The sequence below is a fragment of the Canis lupus genome, chromosome 29 (assembly GCF_011100685.1).
Source record: "Canis lupus familiaris isolate Mischka breed German Shepherd chromosome 29, alternate assembly UU_Cfam_GSD_1.0, whole genome shotgun sequence".
NCBI classification, from domain to species: Eukaryota; Metazoa; Chordata; class Mammalia; order Carnivora; family Canidae; genus Canis; species Canis lupus.
Window position 1 is genome coordinate 547718 of NC_049250.1, and position 17268 is coordinate 564985.

Sequence of the window (17268 nt, forward strand, 5' to 3'; positions counted from 1 at the left end):
CCCACTTCCCATGCCAGGTGCAAATCTTGGAGGCCACTTGTACATCTAACCAAGCAGCTATAAATATGGAGTTTCCTGCAAGCCCCTCAGGTTTTATGATTCACTAGAACTGCTGACACAACTCACTGATGGTGCTATTCTTATAAAGTTTTATTTTAAAGTATACTGTGATGGTTAATATTATGTTATCAATTTGACTAGGTCATGAGTGTTCAGATATTTAATTATATATTATTCAGGATGTGTCTATGAGGGTGTTTTCTGGATAATATAATGATTAATGTTTTAATTTTTAGAGTAAGTAAAGCAGATTGCTCTCCCTACTGTGGGTGGGCCCTGTGGGGAAGGAAAATTTTCCCTTCTACTCTTTTACATTCTTTGGCTGCTCTAATAATTAAATCAACATGGGACAGGTTAACAGGAGAAAACCAGATTTAATTTCATACATATGGGAAATCCATAGTAATAAGAAACCCAAGGACAAATTGGGAAGTTGAGGCTTATATGCCATCCTGAGAGAAGGGATGGGATAGAGGCCTGGAGCTTCTAAGGAGAGGAGATGATTCACAGGACAATAAGAAGAGCAAATTACATGCTTAATTTCCATACAGTTGGGTCATTCAGATTAAAAGTTGTCTGGTAATAGCACCCTCCCTGAGTCAGCCCCCCATCTGAATTCTTTTAGGTAAAGGAGAGGTAAATGCCAAACTAGCATATTTTGGGGTCATGTCTTCTATTCAACTTCAGCCCCATCCAATCAGTTGAAGGCTTGAATAGAACAAAAGAAGGAACAATCCATGAGTAAGATGGAACTCTTCCTGCCTGGTTGCTTTGAACTGGGACATCAGTCTTTTTCTGCCTACAGACTTGAACTGAAACATCAGCTCTTCTTGGGTCTGCCAGCCTTCACACTGGAACTTACATCATTAGCTCTCCTGGATCTCCAGCTTGCTGACTCAGATCTTGGGACTTTTCAGACTCCATAATCAAGTGAGTCAATTCTTTATAATAAATGTCTTTCTCCCTATATATACATCCAATTGGTTCTGTTTTCCTGGAGAACTCTGACAAACATTCCATAAAGAAACAGTCAAATGAAGAGACACATATGATGAGATCTGGAGAAGTGAGACAGCAGAGCTTCCATGTCCTCTTCTCACAGAGTCCAGGCATGTTATATTCCCAGCACACCAGTGTGTTCACCAACTAAGAATCTCCATGGAGCCTCTGTTTTTATGAAGATTTCATTATGTTGGCATAATTTACTAAGCAATTGGACATATGATTGACCTCAATCTCCAGCCCCCTTCCCCTCCCTAAACATTGGGCTGGCCCAAAGTTCCAGCCTTTGAGTCATGTAGTTGGTCTTTCTGGTCACCCTTCCCCATCCTTACATTATCTCAATGAGTAACTGCATCAACATATCAAAGACACTCCTATCATGCTGGAAATTTTTTTTTCTTTTAAGATTTTATTTATTTATTTATTCATGAGAGACACAGAGTGAGAGGCAGAGACACAGACAGAGGGAGAAGCAGGCTTCCACGCAAGGATCACGGGACTCGAGCCTAAGTCTCCAGGACCACACCCTGGCCTGAAGGTGGTGCTAAACCGCTAAGCCACCCGGGCTACCTCATGCTGGAAATTCTAAGAATGTTTTTTAAAAGATTGATTGATTGATTGATTGATTTGAGAGAGAGAGCCTGTGAGCAGGGGGAGAGGCAGAGGGAAAGGAAGAGAGAATCAGATTCCCTGCTGAGCTCAGAGCATGACGGGAGGCTTGATCCCAGAACCCTGAGATCATGACTTGAGCTGAAATCAAGAGCTAGACACTTAACTGACGGAGACATGCAGGCGCCCCTGGAAATTCCAAGAATGTTTGAAGTTCTGTGCCAGGAAAGGGAAACAAAGACTAGATATAGCCTTTATTCTGCTACACTAACAGACCCACTGTTTCCTCTGAAAACCCCTACAATGCCCAAAGCATTTGATGATGTCATATAACAGTACGTCCTGAAAGAATTTGCCAGTAAGGGGGAAAATATCATTATGTACTTCAGGTCTACACCTGAAATTGTGTGCTTTAGATGTCAACTCTCACTATTTTTGAATTGTATTTTTAATATGTGAAAATTGTTTTCTAATGTTTTTACATTCATATGTAGTCTTTTCTCATCTCAGAGTTGGAACTCTTCAGGCAAAAGATTTTTCTTTAATTTTCTTATTGTTTTATTTTCTTTCCCCTAATATTATTTATTAATAAAAACAGAACTCAATAAATGCTTACAGAGCAAATATTTAACAAATGCTAATAAATTTCATGTTTTATTAATAGCACAATGGTCTTTCTAGTATAGGTCTAGACTAATTTATTCATAAATGGTTTGGTTAATACTTGTCTACTCATTTTTAAAATAAACTCTATGCTCAACATGGGGCTTGAGATCAAGAGTTACATGCTCTACTGACAGAGCCAGCTGGTGCTCCAACATTTGCCTAATTATTTTTTAAAATTTTATTTATTTATTTATGAGATACATAGAGAGAGGCAGAGACATAGGCAGAGGGAGGAGCAGGCTCCTTGCAGGGAACCCAATGTGGGACTGGATCCCAGGACCCCGGGATCATTCCCTGAATCAAGGGTAGATGCTCAACTGCCGAGCCACCCAGGCGTCCCAACACTTGTCTAATTACAGGCAAGTTAATCCTATGATCAGAAGTCACTAAAGGTCCATTTAAAAAATTATGTCATTGGAAAATCTTTTACAAATAATAAAATTGTGTTTCTGGACACACTACTAAGCATTCATTAAGTGTTCATGTACATCTGAAATGATACCATTTAGATACTGGGTAAGAAGTGTTACTACAGTTATTTGCAATGTACTTTATTTTCTGCTAAAGTTCTAGGGAGCTTTTCTATTGTGAAACACAGTCAACCAATCCTCTGACTTCCCGGATCACAATCCTGCAATTTACTTAGCCAGGTGGAAATAGGAGTGCCCATGTTTGTGGTCATTAGAAGTCAATAAATGTACTGGGTCTTCAGGATGCATTGTGGTGACAAGGCTTTTCTGAAAAGGTCCTATATGTGAAATCTTGCTGTCAGGTCTAGATTTCAGGCATGCTATGCTGGTTACGAATACATAATTTTTGGGCAGCCTGGGTGGCTCAGTGGTTTAGTGCTGCCTTCCGCTCGGGGTGTGATCCTGGAGACCCGGGATTGAGTCCCACCTCGGGCTCCCTGCGTTGAGCCTGCTTCTCCCTCTGCCTGTGTCTCTGCCTCTCTCTCTCTCTCTGCCTCTCATGAATAAATAAATAAAATCTTTAAAAAAGAATACATAATTAACAAAAGATTTTATTTATTTATTTGAGAGAGAGAGAGAGAGAGAGAGAGAGAGAGAGAGAGGACAAGCAAGGGAGTGGCATGCAGAGGGAGAGAGAGAAGCTGCCTCCCCGTTGAGCAAGGAGCCCAGGATCACAACCTGAGCCAAAGGCAGATGCTTAATCAACTGAGCCACGCAGGTGCCCCAGAATAAATAATTTTAAAGGAGAAAATAAAAACCTCACATAATGCAAAGAGATAGAAAATGCAATAGGAATGACTCAGTCATCTTTAATCAGTCAGGTTACTTTCCAAATCAAGGTCTCCAGCTATAGATTCCTTCAGCTTAATTTAAATGAGGGCAGCATCAAAGCTTTATTTATTTAAAATATTGGGACATATTAGCCACTTAAGTTAAAAATTAGTAATTTAGGGGCAGCCCGGGTGGCGCAGTGGTTTAGCGCCGCCTGCAGCCCGAGGTGTGATCCTGGAGACCTGGGATCGAGTCCCACATCGGGTTCCCTGCATGGAGCCTGCTTCTCCCTCTGCCTGTGTCTCTGCCTCTCTCTCTCTCTGTGTCTCTATGAATAAATAAAATCTTAAAAAGAAATTAATAATTTTAAGTATTTCTTCTTTATAACATACTCAGAAATTTGAAAATTTGTGGATTTGTAAGAGGATACAAATCTTAAAGAAATGTACTCGCACGTGTTGTTAAGCTCACAAAATTATTTCATTGACGGGGTCCCTCGGTGGCTCAATAGCTTAGCGCCTGCCTTCAGCCCAGGGTGTGATCCTGGAGTACTGGGATCAAGTCTCACATCAGGCTCCCTGCATGGAGCCTGCTTCTCCCTTTGCCTGTCTCTGCCTCTTTCTCTCTCTCTCTCTGTGTCTCTTATGAATAAATAAATAAAATCTTTAAACAAAACAAATTATTTTATTGATGACTGCATATTGGCAGATACTCATATTGCAGCTCTTTGTACCAGCATACAATTAAAAATTTTAATATCTAGTGTCAATTATGTAGGCAGAGCTATGTAGATCATAGTAACTGATCCAACTATTACATTCCTAAAGATGTATCCCATTGGGATGGTTCAGCGTAAACAAAATATGCTAACTATAGACTTGTCAACAATAGTAAATATTAGAAGCAGCAGAAAAAAAAAAAAAAAAGGAAGCAGCAGAAAAATGTGAAAAATTAAGAAAGTAGCTTGATAATGTGATAAATATTCTAACGCTTTTAATATTATATCTATGAAGGCTGAGTGGAAAAATATTTTTACTGAAAATAGCAAATAATCTATAGCAGCACATAAAAAATGTTTATATGAAATATATACAAGAAACCAAAAGTGTATGTTAAAGTGATAGAATTATAAATAAGTTATTATAGTAGAATTATTAACAAATATTTAATATTTTTATCTCTTCTTTAAAAAAGGAATTTGAATATCTAGGAATTTTTTAAAAAGATTGTATTTATTTATTCACAAGAGACACAGAAAGAGAGGCAAAGACATAGGCAGAGGGAGGAGCAGGCTCCCTGCCAGGATACTCCAGGATCACACCCTGAGCAGATGCTTGCCATATCCCAGGCATCTTGGATATCTAGGAATTAACTTTATGTCAGGAGCAGCCCAGGTGGCTCAGCGGTTTAGCGCTGTCTTCAACCCAGGGCATGATCCTGCAGTCCTGGTATCAGTACCACATTGGGCTCCCTGCATGGGGCCTGCTTCTCCCTCTGCCTGTGTCTCTCATAAGTACATAAATAAAATCTTAAAAACAAAAAATCTTTTGGGACGCCTGGGTGGCTCAGCGGTTGAGTGTCTGCGTTTGGCTCAGGGCGTGATCCTGAGATCCGGGATCGAGTCCCACCTCGGGTTCCTTGCATGGCGCCTGTTTCTCCCTCTGCCTGTGTCTCTGCCTCTCTCTCTCTCTCTGCGTGTCTCTCATGAATAAATAAATAAAATCTTAAAAAAAAAACCTTAAAAAAACAACAACTATATGTCAGACTGTCCCTCAATGAATTCTACTGCAGCTCTGAGTCAAGCCCCTCCTTGTGGCATATAGAGCTCATGTTATTTCAGTGGCTATCCATTCTTCCCAGCTAAGGATTGAAAACTTCAAAAATTTCCACTATTCCTAAGAATCCCCTTACATAGTGAGAAAGCAACAACAACAACAACAACAACAAGGGAGTAATAACAAAATCTGTACTGTCTTGGGTTTCATCATCTCTTGTTTATTTAGGTTTAAGAGTACTTCAGATGCTGAATATGAGAAAAAAAATGGACCGCTGAATTTGGGTTTAACATTTAGTGATCAATCAGTATTCTATCAGATGGGAGAAGAATTGAGAATTGCTATACATTTTAACCTTGGCATTGTGGTGAAATGCTTATTTGCAGGGTTCTGGGCTTGAATAATCAGTTCTCAGTAGATGGTCAAGAATGAGTCTGCTTTCTTCTCTTTTTTTTTAAGATTGTATTTATTTATTCATGAAAGACACAGAGAGAGTCAGAGACATAGGCAGAGGGAGAAGTAGGCTCCCTGGGGGGAGATATGTAGTGGTAATTTATCATTGTTTTAATTTGCATTTCCTTGATGGCATATGATGTGGAGTACCTTTTCATATGCTTATTCATATCTGTATATCTTCTATGGTGAGATGGCTGTTAAGGTCTTTGGCCCATTTTTTAATTGAGTTGTTTTTGTTGTTGCTGGGTTTTAAATGTTCTTTTTATATTTTGTATAGCAGTCCTTAACAGCTGTATATCTTTTGCAAGTATTTCTCCCAGACCATGGCTTGTCTTTTCATTCTTTCTTTTTATAGGAAGCATTATTTTATTTTATTTTTTTATTTTTATTTTATTTTTTTATTTATGATAGTCATACACACACACACACACACACACACAGAGGCAGAGACATAGGCAGAGGGAGAAGCAGGCTCCATGCACCGGGAGCCTGACGTGGGATTCGATCCCGGGTCTCCAGGATTGCGCCCTGGGCCAAAGGCAGGCGCCAAACCGCTGTGCCACCCAGGGATCCCGATTTTTTAAAATTTAAAGTCTATTTGTACTAAATGTTGATTTAGTACATCATTAGTTTCAGATGTAGCTTTCAGTAATTCAATCAGTTGCATATAACACCCAAGGCTCTTCATATCATGTGCTCTCCTTAATACTCATCACCCAATTACTCCATCCTCTGGCCCACCTCCCCTTCAGCCACCCTCGGTTTGTTTCCCAGCATTGAGAGTTTCTCATGGTTTGTCTTCCTCTCTAATTTTTTCCCATTCAGTTTCTCCTCCTTACGATATGGTCCCTTGCACTATTTCTTATATTCTGCATATGAGTGAAACTAATTGTCTTTCTCTGATTGATTTATTTCCCTTAGCTTTTCTTCTCTTGACAGTATCTTTCACACAGCAGAAAATTGTGATGTTAATGGAGTGCAGCATATCATTTGTTTCTTTCATGCTTTTGGTATCATGTCTAAGAAGTCATTGCCATATCCAAGGTCATCTTGATTTTTCTCCTGACATTTCCTAGGGGTTTTATAGTGTTGCATTTTATACATCAGTCTGTGATCCATTTTTTTTTAAAGATTTTATTTATTTATTCATGGCAGAGAGAGAGAGAGAGAGAGAGAGAGAGAGAGGCAGAGGGAGAAGCAGGCTCCATGCAGGGAACCTGACGTGGGACTCGATCCCAGGTCTCCAGGATCACACCCCAGGCTGAAGGTGGCGCTAAACCGCTGAGCCACTGGGACTGCCCTGTGATCCATTTTGAGTCAATTTTTGTGAAGGACATATGCCTGTGTCTAGATTCTTTTTTATTTTTTATTTTTTGCATGTGGCTGTGAGTTGTTCAAATATCATTTGTTGAAAAGACTTTGTTCCACTGTATTACCTCTGCCATTTATGAAAGACAGTTAACTATATTATATGGATCTATTACTGGGCTCTCTATTCTTTTTTTTTTTTAATGTTTATTTTATTTATTTATTTATTTGAGAGAGAGAGAGAGTGCACAGCACAGAGGGAGAAGGAGAAACAGACTCCCTGCTGAGCAGAGAGCCTGATGTGGGGTTTGATTCCAGGACCCTGAGATCATGTCCTGAACTGAAGGCAGATGCTTAACTGACTGAGCCACACAGGTACCCCTAGGCTCTCTATTCTGTTCCATTGATCTTTTTGCCTATTCTTTCATCAATAGGACACTGTTCTATATAGTAAGCTTTGGAGTAAGTCTTGAAGTTGAGTAGAGTCAGTTTCCTAGCTTTGTTTTTCTCCTTTAATACTGTGTTGGCTATTCTGGGTGTTTTGCTTCTCAACATAAACTTTAGAATCAATTTATCCATATCCACAAAGTAACTTACTGAAATTTTGATTGGGACTGCACTGAATCTATAGATTCATTTGGGAAGAACTTATTTTGACAATATTAAGTATTCCTACTCTTGAACATGGAATGTCTCTCCATTTATTTAGTTCTTTGAGTTTGTTCATCAGTTTTAGAAATTTACTCATATAGATCTTAAAATTTTTTTAATAGATTTTATTTACTATTTGAGAGAGAGCAAGAGTGAGAGAGCACAAGCAAGGGGAGCAGTAGAGGAAGTGGCAGAAGGAAAGGCAGAGGGAGAGGGAGATGTGGGGCTCAATCCCAGGACCATGGGATCATTATTTGAGCCCAAGGTAGATACTTAAGCAACAGGCACCCCTACTCAGTTAGATTTATACCTAAGAATTTAATTTTTAAGGTGCTTATATAAATGGTATTGTTTTTAATTTCAAATTCCACTTGATCATTGCAAATATTTAGGAAAGTGATTGACTTCTGTACATTAACCATTTATCCTGCAACCTTGCTATAACCACTTACTAATTTCAGATTTTTAAAAAATTTTTTTCAGATTTTCTACATTGACAATTATGTCATGGACAAACAGTTTCTTTCTTTTCTTCTCCAGTACAATGTTGAAAAGGAGTGATGAATAAGGGATTTTTGTCTTGTTCCTGATCTTAGTGGAAAATCTTATAGTTTGTCACCATTAAGTATCATGTCAACCGTTGTTTATTTGTAGATATTCTTTAGCAAGTCAAGGAAGTTCCCCTCTATTCCTTTCTTACTTAGGGCTTTTATCATGGATGGTTGTTGGATTTTATCAAATATTTTTCTGCATCAATTGATATGATCACGTGCTTTTCTTTTTAATTTGTTCATGTGACTCATTACATTAATTAATTTTTGAATGTTGAAATAGCTTTGTGTCCCTGGGATAAATCTCAGTTGGTTATTGTGCAATTCTTTTTATACATGGTTGGATTCTATTTGCTAATATTTTGTTGAGGATTTTTGCATCTGTGTTAAAGAGACATTGATTTATAGTTTTCTTCTCTTGTAATGTCTTTGGTTTTGATATTAGGGTAATGCTGACCTAACATAATAAAATAAGTATTCCTTCCATTCTCTCTTCTGAAAAGGATTGTAGAGAATTGGTATAATTTCTTTCTTAAATGTTTGATAGAATTTACCATTGAACCTATCTGGGCTTGATGCTTTCTGTTTTGGAATATAGACGTAGATCTATTTATACTGTTGGTTCCTTTTTTTTTTTTTTTTTTAAGATTTTATTATTCATTCATGAGAGACAGAGAGAGAGGCAGAGACAAAGGCCGAGGGAGAAAGCAGGCTCCATGCAGGGAGCCCGACGTGGGACTCGATCCCTGGACTCTAGGGTCATGTGCTGGGCCGAAGGCAGAAGCTTAACCGCTGAGCCACCCAGGCGTCCCTGTTGGTTCCTTTTCCCATGAGTTTTGACAGATTGTATCTTTTAAGGAATCTGTCCATTTTATCTAGGTTGCTGAATTTGGGGCATAGAGTTGCTCACAGTACTTTTTTTTTTTTTTTTTTTTGAGAGAGCACACGTGCATGCATACAAGTTAGAGGGAAAGGGGCACAGAGGGAAGGAGAGATTTTTTTTAGTAAAATTTATTTACTTGTTTATTCAGAGAGAGAGAGAGAGGGGCAGAGACACAGGCAGACTCCATGCCCAACGTGGGACTCGATCCCGGGCCTCCAGGATCACACCCCGGGCTGCAGGCGGCGCTATACCGCCGCGCCACCGGGGCTGCCCTAGATGACTGACTTTAGTTCTCTTCTTTTCTAATATGTGTATTCAATGCTATAAAATTCTCCCTAACTGCTTCTTTTACTGTATTCCACAAATTTTGATAAATTGTGCTTTCATTTTCATTTATTTAAAAATATAAATTTTTCTTGACTTCTTTGACTTGGTTATTTGAAAGTGTGTTGTTCAATCCCCACATATTTTGGGAACCAGTGGAGATTTTTGAGCAGAGGAATAGTTTAATTTGACTTATGCTTTATTTTTATTTATTTATTTTTTATTCATAGAGATGCAGAGAGAGAGAGAGAGAGGCAGAGACACAGGCAGAGGGAGAAGCAGGCTCCATGTAGAGAGCCTGATGTGGGACTCGATCCAGGGTCTCCAGATCACGCCCGGGGCTTCAGGCAGCCCTAAACCGCTGCGCCACCAGGGCTGCCCTGACTTATGCTTTAAATGATCACTCTGGCTACTATGGTAAGAATGAGCTATTTGGGGGAAGGGTAGCAGCAGAGGCTCTTGGAATAAGCCAGGTGAAAGACATCGGAGGCTTGCAGCAGGGCAGGAGAAATGAAGAGTGTATATGTCAGATATATTTGGAAGGTAGGGCCAGCAGAACCTCCACATGGACTGAATACAGGATGTGAGAGAAGGAGAAAGGAAAGACTATTTTGGAGTCAAAGCATAGACACCATGAGCTTAGATGTGATCACTAAGTGAGTATGGAGAAAGAAAAAACTTTCCAAGAATGGAGTACTAGCCTTCAGCGTTCTGATTTTTAGAGAAAAGAAGAAAGCAGGAGAGGAGACTCAGAAGGGATGTCCAGTGCTGAAGGAGGAAGACAAGAAATATTAACAATGTCTTTTTATTTTCTGTATTTTGATGCTTTGATATACCTTGGCTTTGTTGGTCCTTGAGGGATGGCCCCCTTCAGGGCTAGCTGATTCCTAAAGATGGTAAATCACTCTCCTGGGATTGTTTCTTTCAAAAGCAAACCAAGCAATCCAAAGTTTACACCCTAATCACCTCCTTTATTAGGCTCTCACACTCTGGATCACTGTTCCCTGCCTTAATCACTCCAGAGCAAGGCATCAAACTAGAACATCCCCTATGTTCCAGAACCCACTAAAATTATTTAAATTAGTCCCAACCTACTTGTCCTGCCTTGTCCATTCTTTCTTGTGGAATCCACAATAAAGATTCTTGCCTACATTTCTCTCTCAACCCCTCTGCCTCCTGACTGACTGGTGCTTCCCCATGTGGCCCAACAGGATATACCATGCCTACCTTTTGTTTTTTATTTTTATTTATTTATTTATTTATTTATTTACTTATTTATTAAATATTTTATTTATTTATTCATGATAGACACACAGAGAGAGGCAGAGACACAGGCAGAGGGAGAAGCAGGCTCCATGCAGGGAGCCTGATGTGGGATTTGATCCCAGGATTCCAGGATCACGCCCTGGGCCAAAGGCAGCCACTAAACCACTGAACCACCCAGGGATCCCTACTTTTTGTTTTTTAATTTTTTATTTAAATTCAATTTAGTAAAAAAAATAAATAAATAAATTCAATTTAGTTAACATATACTGTATTATTAGTTTTAGGGTAGAATTCAGTGTCTCATCATTTGCATACAACACCCAGTGGTCATTACGTCAAGTACCCTCCTTAATGCCCATCACCCAGTTACCCTCTCCCTGCACTTCCCCTCTAGCAATCTTCAGTTTGTTTCCTATAATTAAGAGTCTCTTATGGTTTGCCTCCCTCTCTGTTTTTATCTTATTTTTCCTTCCCTTCCCCTATATTTGTTTCTTAAATTCCACATGTGAGTGAAATTCATATGGTATTTGTCTTTCTCTGACTTACTTAGTTTAGCATAGTATTCTTTAATTCCATCCAGGTTGTTACAAATGGCAAGATTTCATTCTTTTTGACGGCTGAGTACTATATATAAAATGTGTGTGTATATATATATATATATATATATATACACACATAAAGAAGATATGGGGGATACATACATATATATAGAATGTATATATGTATATACATCTTCTTTATCCATTCATATCTTCTTTACCTATTCATCTGTCAATGGATCTCTGGTCCCTTTCCATAGTTTGGCTATTGTGGACATTGCTCCTATACACATTGAGGTGCATGTGCTCCTTTGAATCATGTTTGTATCTTTGGGATAAACACCTAGTAGTGGGATCCCTGGGTGGCACAGTGGTTTAGTGCCTGCCTTTGGCCCAGGGCGCGATCCTGGAGACCCGGGATCGAATCCCACGTCGGGCTCCTGGTGCATGGAGCCTGCTTCTCCCTCTGCCTGTGTCTCTGCCTCTCTCTCTCTGTGACTATCATAAATAAATAATACCTTTAAAAAAAAAACAACACACCTAGTAGTGCAATTGCTGGGTCTTCCATTTTTAACTTTTTGAGGAGGAACCCCCATACTATTTTCCAAAGTGGCTGCACCAGTTTGCATTCCCAACAGTAGGAGAGGGTTTCCCTTTCTCCACATCCTCTCCAATATCTGTTGTTTCCTGAGTTAATTTTAGCCATTCTAACTGGTGTGAGGTTTTGTGGTTTTGTATATCCTTGATGTGAGTGATGCTGAACATCTTTTCAGGCCATTTGTATGTTTTTTTTCGGAGAAATGTCTGTTCATGTCTTCCCCATTTCTTGACCAAAAATGGGGAAAAACAGAACTTTTCCACTAAGGTCAAGAACACAACAGGGATGCCCTTGCCTACTTTTTCTAGGTAACTTTGACAATAACAAATTTCTTTCTTCATGACAGTAATTTATCTATGTGTCTTACCATATCTGATTAAAATGAACCCCAAATACCCTTAAAATACCAGAAAAGTGTGGTGAGTTTGAAGCCAAATGAAAAAAATTGGTCCTCAGATAACATAATGGTCAATTATACCACCATCTGTGTGCAGGTCAGGTAGGGTGAGCACTGGGAATTAACCACCAGATTCTATTATTGAACAGCATTTCAATATTGGAAGGCTTTTTTTTTTAAATTTTTATTTATTTATTTATGATAGTCACACAGAGAGAGAGAGAGGCAGAGACACAGGCAGAGGGAGAAGCAGGCTCCATGCACCGGGAGCCCGACGTGGGATTCGATCCCGGGTCTCCAGGATCGCGCCCTGGGCCAAAGGCAGGCGCCAAACAGCTGTGCCACCCAGGGATCCCTGGAAGGCTTTTAATCAGGGAAAATATAACAATACTGGAGAAAGGTAAGCTTCGAAGCAAAGACTTTAAATGATTGAAATTTGTCCCCCAAAAGAGAAAAAACCCCAGCTACAAAAGGGCAACAGAGAAGGCAGAATTAAAATTCTGAGAAGACAGAAATATTCCCAGAATGAATAATGAGGTTTTGTGAGTGTATAGTGCATAAGAGTATTTCTTTTTCTTTTTTTTCTTTTTTGCATAAGAGTATTTCAATCACAGGTACTGAGCTTCCCATTTGTGATAAAATCCGTTGAGTGCATTGGTTTTTGAGACCTCACAACTTCCTGGATTACAAGTTTAACTGGTTTCAAATGGATCTAATTTTTATGTTGCAGATAGAACATGTCTGCATTTTCCTGTACTACCTCCTTGGTACAGACTAAAAGAGGTAGAGCAGTTTAATGAACAGATAAGAACAATTAATCAGGAAAGGATTCAGGAAAGTAGAATTTGAATTTGGCCTGAAGGAAAGACAGGAAATTTGAAGGTAGAGGAGAGAGGGGAAATCTAAGGAAGAGATACAAGCATGAAAGCGGTAAATAGCACATAGCAATAGCAATAGCAATGGTATATGTGAGAGATAGCTTTAGTAAAGTGTGAGATATCCATTGGAGAGTGACGAAAAATAATACAGGAGAGGTCAGTGGAGGCTGGATTCTGGAAGGTTGTGAAGGCCAGGCAGTGGCATTTGGGCCTCATATCCTTGGCCAGGTTGTTAAGTGGACAGTGTTTGCTGTAATTCCCTACAGCAGACTTTGATGTTTGACGACAGCACTTCTTTTTCTGCTGAGCATGAACATAACCTTAGAATTCTCCAAATAGCTCTTCAGGTACCCATTATGAATTGATTAGTATTGACAATAAATATGAAACTCGTTGCAAACCCAGTGGTAGGCAAAAGGGAAGAAGTGTAGGTTTTCTCAATTAGAAAGGAAAGAATAGAGGCAATGTTTAAGAAACATTAGGATAATACAGATAGTTCAGCTGACAGGCTGTTGCAATCTAGGTATGCAATATAATGTTGAGGTCAGTAGGAATTGAGGAAAAGCTTGGGGAGAGTGTGTTTAATAATTTGATGATACTAGGGTTTTTTTTCCCCCAAGGTGATAAGAAATTCTACTCAGGTTATTATGTCAGGTTTCGTTGACCAAAAAAAAAAAAAAAAAAAGACTCCCTTATTTGTCATGTCATAGTGACTTTATATAAGGATACGATATTAGTTTTTATTGCTGTATAACCAATTATCACCAACTTGGTAGCTTAAGGAACACATATTTATTTTTTAAATTAATTAATTAGTTAAGTAATTAATTTGAAAGAAAGAGAGAAAGCATGGGGTGGAGGAGCACAGAGGGACTGAGCATAGAGTCCCAGGATCTTGACTGGAGCCAAAAGCAGATACTTCACCAACTGAGCCACCAAGGAGCCCCCATACACATTTTCCCAACAACATCTGTGAGTCAGGAGTCTGGGGCATGGCTCAACTGGATCCTCTGCAGGGCTTTAATCTACTTGTCAGTTCAGGTCTGTGGTCTCCTTTTAGGGTTTGATTGGGGAGGGAGCTGCTTTCAGGCTCAGGTGTTAGCAGCATTCAGTTTCTTGCATACCATCAGACTGAGGGCCTCAGTTTATTGATGGCTGTAAGCCAGAGGCTGCTCTGTTTTTTGACACAGAGGGCAGTTTCCAAAGTGAAGCCTGCAACATGGCAGCTTTATCTCTTAAAAACCAGCAAAGGAAAAAGCTTCCTTGTAAGATGATCTTTACAATAGTAGGTATCATAATTGCACAGGTGACATTCCATCAGTTCACCATATTCTCTAATGATTAAAGACAAAGTTCCAATACAGACACTATGGAAAATAATATGGAGGTTGCTCAAAAAATTAATAATAAAACTACCATATGATCCAGCAATCCCACTTCTGGGTATATATCTGAAGGAAATAAAGTCACCATCTTGAAGAGATAGCTGCACTTCCACATGTTCACTGCAGCATTATTCTCAGTAGCCAATACATGTAAACAATCTAAGTATTTTTTTTTAAAGATTTTATTTATTTATTCATAGAGACAGAGAGAGAGGCAGAGGTTAGAAGCAGGCTCCATGCAGGGAGCCCGAGGCGGGACTTGATCCCGGGTCCCCAGGATCACACCCCAGGCTGCAGGCGGCGCCAAACCGCTGCGCCACCGGGGCTGCCCCAATCTAAGTATTTTGTGACAAATAAAGGAAATGAAATGTGCATACCTACAATGGAATATTTATCCTTTTTTTTTTTTTTATCCTTTTTTTAAAAGGAAGGAAATCCTATTTGTGAATGCTATTGATGAACCTGGAGGACATTATGTTAAGTGAAATAAACTAGACACAGAAAAACATTTTGTATGGTCTCAATATGTGGAATCTTACAAGAAAAAAAAAAAAAGTAACAGAGAGTAAATGGTGATTGCCAGGGGGCTGGGATGTAAGGGAAATGGGGGAGATATTCATTAAGTTACAAATTTTCAGTAATAGGATAAATAAGTTCTGGAGATCTAATTTAGAGCATGGAGACTATAGTTAATAATATATTACATACTTGAAATTTGCTAAAAGAGCAAAATTTTTTGTATATTTTTTTATTGGAGTTCAATTTGCCAACATATAGTATAACAACCCAGTGCTCATCCTGTCAAGTGCCCCCTCAGTGCCTGTCACCCAGTCATGGCATCCCCCCGCCCACCTCCCCTTCCACTACCTCTTGTTTGTTACCCAGATTTAGGGGTCTCTTTTATTTATTTATTTTTTATTGGTGTTCAATTTACTAACATACAGAATAACCCCCAGTGCCCGTCACCCATTCACTCCCACCCCCTGCCCTCCTCCCCTTCTACCACCCCTAGTTCGTTTCCCAGAGTTAGCAGTCTTTACGTTCTGTCTCCCTTTCTGATATTTCCCACACATTTCTTCTCCCTTCTCTTATATTCCCTTTCACTATTATTTATATTCGATTTAGGGGTCTCTTATGTTTTGTCACCCTCTCTGAGATTTCCCACTCATTTTCTCTTTTCCCCTATAATCCCTTTCTCTATTTTTTATATTCCCCATATGAATGATACCATATAATGTTTGTCCTTTTCTGATTGACTTACTTTATTCAGTATAACACCCTCCAGTTCTATCCACGTCAAAGCAAATGGTGGGTATTCGTCGTTTCTAATGGCTGAATAATATTCCATTGTATATATAGACCACATTAAAAGAGCAAATTTTTAAAAAAGAAGATTTTATTTATTTATTTGAGAGAGAGAGAGAAAGAAAGAGCATGAACAGGAGGAGGGGCAAAGGAAGGGGAAGAAGCAGACTCCCCACCGAGCAGGGAGCCAGATGCAGGACTGGATCCCAGGACTCTGGGATCATGATGTGAGCTGAAGGCAGACACTTAACAGACTGAGCCACCCAGGCACCCTAAGAAAGTGAACCTTAAGTATTCTCATCACACATAAAAAATCGGTAATTGAGTGATATATATAGCTTGTGAATCTTTTCACAATGTATAAATATATCAAAACATCACATTGTATATGTTAAATATACACATTTTTAATTTGTCAATAATACCTCAATAAAGCTGGAAAAGAAAAAGAGACAAGCCACCGGTCCTATTCACACTCAGGGTAGGTGATCATCCTAGGACATGAACACCAGAAGGTGGGATCATGGGGTGCCTTAGACTGCCCACCACAAACACTAGTGAAAAAGAGGGAGGCAGAAACTTCATGGGAGTTGCACTTCTACTGTTGGAAGAAGAGGAAAAGTTATTTTGGCAACTAGAAGGAGCCAACATGGATCTAAGGACCTGGTTACCTTAAGGTCTTCAAATTGCCATTGAAGGGATTCTGTGACTTTTTTGTGTCTACTCTACGCATCTTCTTGTGTGTCATTCTTGTCTTTCTGCTTCCATCTGTATTTTTCTGGACAGATAAGGGAGAGGGAGGGAAGGAGGGAGGGAAGGAGAAACTGATTGATTCATGTTTGACAAAGGTGTTTGTTGCGATAGACCTTCACATAGACTGCTAGTCAGTCTATAGAATGGATGCCTTTGAATTATGTTATTAACTGTAGCTGGCAGGAATTGGTTTCACTATTGCAGCTGGACCACTTTTGTTCAACAGCTTAGGGTCTCTTTCACTAGAGCACACGATAGGGCATTTTTTCTTTTTTTTTTTTAAATTTTTTTTTTTAATTTTATTTATTTATGATAGTCACAGAGAGAGAGAGAGAGAGAGGCAGAGACACAGGCAGAGGGAGAAGCAGGCTCCATGCACCGGGAGCCTGACGTGGGATTCGATCCTGGGTCTCCAGGATCGTGCCCTGGGCCAAAGGCAGACGCCAAACCGCTGCGCCACCCAGGGATCCCTAGGGCATTTTTTCTTAAGAAGGGATTAGGAAATGACATATACCAGTTATCCAGTGGTTATATAGAAATGAAAACTTATAATAGCTGATTTATCATTTATTAATACAGTCCTTTCTAAAAAAATGAAAAGTTACTTTGTGGTAACTTACA